This window comes from Chinchilla lanigera, unplaced genomic scaffold (genome assembly GCF_000276665.1).
Source record: "Chinchilla lanigera isolate Chin_1 unplaced genomic scaffold, ChiLan1.0 scaffold00057, whole genome shotgun sequence".
NCBI classification, from domain to species: Eukaryota; Metazoa; Chordata; class Mammalia; order Rodentia; family Chinchillidae; genus Chinchilla; species Chinchilla lanigera.
The window spans coordinates 2,960,251-2,966,475 of NW_004955458.1; positions in this window are offsets into that span (position 1 = coordinate 2,960,251).

A 6,225-nucleotide genomic window follows, 5' to 3' on the forward strand; every position below is an offset into this window, starting at 1 on the left:
CTATCCCACCCAGTTCCCACCCATGTGGGGAGGTAAGTATGCAGTCACTGAGGCCCCTAAAGCTGTCTGAGTTTCAGCTTAGCTCCCGTGAGGGTGCAGGGTGGGAGCAGGGAGGAGCACCAAGTCCCTTGAGGTTGTCTGGGGCTCCCCTTGGCTCCCAAGCTCATGTGTGGGGTAGCAGCAGATCACTGGAGGTCCCAAAGCTGTCCAAGGTGCAGCTCAGCTCCAACAGGAGAATGGTTAGAGGGGAGGCTCAGGAAGTGGACCCCAGGCCTCTAGAGCTGTCTAGGTTATTGCCTGGCTCCCAAGCTCGTATGTGGGGGCAACAACAGCTCACTGGAGTTCCTGAAGCTGTCCAAGATGCAGTTCAGCTCCCTCTTTTTATGTTACTTTCTAAATGTATGTGTGATTGTTAAGATGTTTTCATCTTTTATCTTTAAAATAAAAAAGCATTAAATATTAACAATCTGTAATCTGGAAAAAAAAAAAAAAAGAACAAGGGCATGACAGTCCTCACTACTTCCATCACTCCTGTGCTGAACCTTTTCACTTACATACTGAGGAACAAGCAAGTAAAGCAGGCCTTTAAAGACTCAATCAAAAGAATTTCACATTTCTGAAAGAAATAAGGGAATTTGGTAATGTAAAAGAATTTTTAATTTTCACAAAATTCATTGGTTTCTAAGTGTGTATCTTTGAGCTTTTACATCATTACTTTTCTTGCAAGGAAACTGTTTCAAGATTACTTTTCTCAGTGAGGGTATGTACTTCTAGGAAACAAAAGAATGACTTTACATAATAAAAAGTCTTAAGGAAATTTCAAGTAAAATGAAACCGAATACTGTAGAATCAATGATTTCATCATACATTTTCATTGAGTAATTGGGTTTATTGTATTTTCCAGTTCTACTATTTCAAAGCCTTTTTTTAAAAAACAAGGCACCATTTCAGGCATAGAAGACAAGACAGGAAAGCCACAAACTATTGTCTATTCATACCTTATATTTTAGAGGTACATGAAACAAGTGAATTACATAAACATATTATGACATATCTAAATAAATCATAAGCACAGACACAATGACAACAAAAATGATACCATTTTAAAGTAAAAAAATTTCAAGTCTTGTATGTGAATACAGACTGAATTATTTAATACATGAAATCCTTCCAAATTTTGGGTACTCTAAAATAATGACAGGACTAATGAATTAATTTGAATATACCCTGTGTGGAATAAAATGTTAAAATACTAGTAAAATGGTAAAGAAAATGGTCATATGTCTACATCTTCATTTCTTTCTCTCTCTTGGTCTATAACTATAACCATTGTCTGTTGTGGAATTAAAATGTGAGGAAAATCATAAAAATACAGGAAATTTAAATATATGGAATGTATATAAATTAGGTACACAAATCACTGTAACTCAGAGTCTAAGGAAGTTTTATCTTCATCATTATAGACTTTCAGCAAAGGACTCTGTAGCTGTTGATGATGTGTCAAATGCCAACTGCTATCATCTCTCCTATTCTGAATTCCTTCACTTATACTCTGAGACACAAGGAAGATAACCAAGCCTTCCAGGACATTTCAAGGGGCATGAGTCTACATATTGCAATAGTTTTATATTGGTTACAGGTTGAGCTGATTATATCTGCAGTTAAATAAAATATACACTGACATTTTTATTTTATAATATGGCCTCTATGAAATGTTAAGCTTCATCTGTGGATCATGGTTTATTTCCCTTAGAAGGCTATAGATATTCATGCAGTGCTGCTGCTGATCTTTGGAGTTATTGCTTATTTTTAATTTTGTGTTTCACTATCTCCCCCTTCTACCTGCTGTTCCTTATTGGTTATCTCTCCCAAGAATGTGATTCCTGTTGCATTAATTATTGTTTTTCTTTAAACTTTCTTAGGTAGATATAAAATTCTACATTTAAATCAAAATATTTTTGCATTTAAAAATTTGACAGTCCTTAAATTATCACCCAGTTGTGTACATTTATAAACACATTTTATGACTGGCTGTTGAAACAAGTACTTCTTTACTAATATGCTTGACCTCTAAAGCACATGGAAGTGGTCGAGGAATGTACCTCACTAGTAGAGTGTGTGCTTCATGCAAATGAGTTCCTGAATCCATCTCCTGCATTGAAAGCAAAAATAAAAAGAACAGATATATAAATTTGTCCCTTCTCTATAATCCACATTTCCCTGAATATAAGACCTAACCAGGAAATAAGCTCTGGTTGTTACCATGGTGATGGCTGAGTCATGCAAACATTATACTCCACTATTCCTGTGCTTGGTGGCTACTCTGAAATGGCAGGTAAGGCAAGGTGATTGGCACTGGTGCTTTTGATGTCTGATTTTCAGGCTGATTATGTTTTGGCTGTCTTATTTTCAAGGAAACACAGAATTTTCAAATTTTCTCTATTATAACACATAATATTTATACTTCAGAACTGAAGAATGATCTCATTTTGTAATAGTTTATATTGTAAAAGTTACTCTGTGTTAGAATAAACATTTATTCTTTTTTATTTTAAAGATAAAAGGAGGGAAACATTAACAGACATACAACATATCACAAGCACAATGCAGACAATACAGAGTTACAAACAAAGTCGTAGGGAATTAACAATGGTGGTTGTATTACATATTGATATCTTCAAAGTGGCTTCTCGTGAAAACAGATATAAACATGCAATACTGGTCAACCAAAGACTCATTGACAGTTTCTTTCAGCATAGAAATAGAAGACAGAAGAACAACCATGTTAACTATCCTGTATATACATACATACAAAATTTCTCCTTCTTTCCCTTCTCTTTTCCCACATCCCAGAAGCCCTTTACTCTTCAGTGGTTTCCTATCATTTCACAGTGTCTATCATACCTCCGAGTTTAAATTAACTCTTTCAAGTTTTACACTAGTGACACAATGCGGTGCTTGCACATGTATGTTTGATTTATTTCACTTATGAGTATTGTCTCTAGTTGTGACCATTTAAATATAAAGGCCTCGAGTTTATCTTTCTTTATAGCTGAGAACATTTATTCTTTTTAATTAAAAAAGTTAATGTACTCAAACTCTGTTTATTTGCTCCAAAATTCTGTATTTGAATTAAGAAAGCCTTGCAAGAGAAACATTTTTCAGTAACAAGATATGTTCAAGAAACAGACCTTGTTGCTGGGCTTAGTGGCACACGCCTGTAATCCCAGCACTCAGAAGGCTGAGACAGGAGGATCATAATGAGTGCAAGGCCAGTCTTGGCTACATAGTGAGTTTCAGACCAGCCTGAGTTACAGAGTAAGATCCTGTCTCTAAAAGAAATAAAAAGGCTTATGTGTACTGAACTCATTATAAGAAACATTTAAATAATGAAACATGTTCACGTTAGGTTTAAAAATAATCAACTACAACTGATACAACCACTGTGGAAATCAGTGTGAAGATTCCTCAAAAAACTAGGATTAAAAGAAAGAAGGGGAAATTATGTATGTATGTATGTATGTATGCATATAAAGGATAGCTAACATAGTTGTACTACTGACTTCTATCTCTTTGCTGAAAGGAAGTTAATGATTAATTATTTGATCAATCTTGCACATCTCTATTTGTTTTCCTGAGAAATCACTTTGAAGATATCAATACGTAGTACAACAACCATTGTTAATTTCCTATCACTTTGTCTGTAACTCTGTATTACTTGTATTTTTCTTATGCTATTTTGTAAATGGATGTCTGTTAATATGTTTTCCTTCTTTTATTTTTAAAATAAATTAAAATATACATTTAAAAACTAGGATTAGAGGTCCCATTCAACCCATCTATTCCCATTCTGGGTATTTTTCCAGAAGAATTAAAAACATCATACCACAGCAATATATGTGCACCCATGTTTATAGCAGCACAATTTGTCATAAGTAAATCTTGGAAAAGACCCAGATGCCTATTAACTGAAGAATGGATAAAAAAGTTGTAGTATTTTTATATAAATAGAGTATTACTCCACTACAAAGAAAAATAAACTAGAGACTTTTATAGGGAAATGGATGCAACTAGAGACCATACTCAAAGTGAAATAAATGACACCCACCTGTGTAAATATTGTATGGTCTCCCTAGTGTAAGACACTGAAAGAGTAAATAAAATCTCAAATGTGCACTAGATATTGTGAAAGGAAAAGAAAGTGCTCAGAAGAAAAGAACAACTGGGATGACAGAAAGGAGAAAAGAAAAAAGGAATGCAGGAGAAAAAATGTATAGATGATAGATAGATACATAGATAGATAGATAGATAGATAGATAGATAGATAGATAGATAGATAAGATAGCTAAGATAATTGTACTACTAATCTCTATTGGCTTATTGAAAAGAACAGTCATTGCTTATTTTTTGATCAATTTGGCATGCCTATATCTGGTAATCTGAGCAACCACTTTGAAGATAACAATATGTAATATAACAACCATTGTTGATTTCCTATCATCTTGTTTTGAAATTCTGTATTATTTTTAATGTTTTTTTTATTCTCTTTCAAATAAAAAAATTGTCTGCTATAAAATACATCATTTGCTGGGGACATAGTTCAGCAGCACAAGTGGCTGCCTGGCAAGTGCAAGGTCCTGAGTTCGATTCCTAGTACCCAAAAAACACATTATTTTTATTAAGTATTATTTTAACTAAACAAGTGTATAAAATATTGCATGATAATCTGATAAATATGTAGAGTATATTGATCAAATCAGCATAATTAATATTTGCAATTAAAATATTTTTAAATATTTGGTTACACTCATTTTTAATATAAAGATGTTGCAACAACCAGCATTACTCTGCTTGCCTTGAAAAATAATTGAACATTGTATGTATATAAATTAATATAAATAATTGTAGTGTGAGTGCATAAGTAATGCTGCTTCTTAGAGCAGTATCCATTAGTATCGAGTAGGCAAAAAGGGCAATGCAGTGAAAAGAGTTTAAGGACCCAGGGAGCTCTTTCTAATACAGGCAGAGGTTTTGGCAACTAAGGATACCAGTTATTTGTAATATCAATTCCAGTTTGTTCTCCAGATTTGACTCTGATGGTACATTTTTCTCTTCATCACATCTAATGTTTTGCCTATTTCCTAAGCTGGTCCATTCCATTCCCTAATTCCCAGACTGATAATTCTATGAATTACATTCTCCATGTTCTGAATCTTTGGTCTGACAAGCATTGGATGTTTCCAAGCAGGTATCAGTGGACTCAGTAGCTACTGACTTATTAGAAACTCTGTCTCAAATTTAGACTGCAATAATGTCCCCTACCTACCTATGTGGAGATGGAGGCATGGGAGAAAGGCTGCACTGTCACAGTAAGAGTCATATGTTACTTCAGGTTCACTAAGGGCTGACCTGAGGACCTGGAATGAGAAGTCAGTACACACAGCCTTGTTCTGAGGTCCCTGCCTTTTCAACCCCATGGGTGATCGATTACAGCTAGTCTTCCAAATTCTTTGAAGTGGCCGTAAACACTTTAAAACTTCTTATTAGCAGCAAATATTTTTAAAGCTTACTCTAAGCCAAGCCATGTGCTAATCACTTCATTTCTATTAATTTTAAGCTTAGAGAAAAAGAGAAAAATTCAAAATGTACACCCCTGCATCCATCACAATGTCAACAGTTGTCAATGTTGGGGTCTTCTTTTCTGTACAAACTTGTTTATTCCACCAACTTTATTTTTAAGGTAGACTTTGTCTCACTATTGTGTGAGAAGCTGAATGAGTAAATAAGATCCAAAAGGTATAATAGATATTGTGACTTGGGAAGAAACTGTTCAAAAGAGAGAGAAGTTGATGGGGAAAGGGAAGGGGAAGGAAGAGAAAAGGAAATATATATTTATATATGATAGCTAAGATAGTTATACAGCTAGTTTCTCTGAGCTCACTGACAAGAAAAATCTGTGCTAATACTGTCTGAACATTACTTCATGCCTGTATCTTGTACTCTGACTAAGTACTATGAAGATAACAATGAGTAATGTATTGATTATTGTTACTCTCTTATTACCCTGACTTGAAACTCTGTTTTATTTTATTTCTTCTTCTCTTTAAAAAAAAATAAAATAGGTACATATTATTTTTCATTTGTAATATTTTAGTATTATCTTTTTTATTAGTATATGGTTTTCATAGTGTTTGTGTTCAGCTTGAATGTTTGAGATATATACAT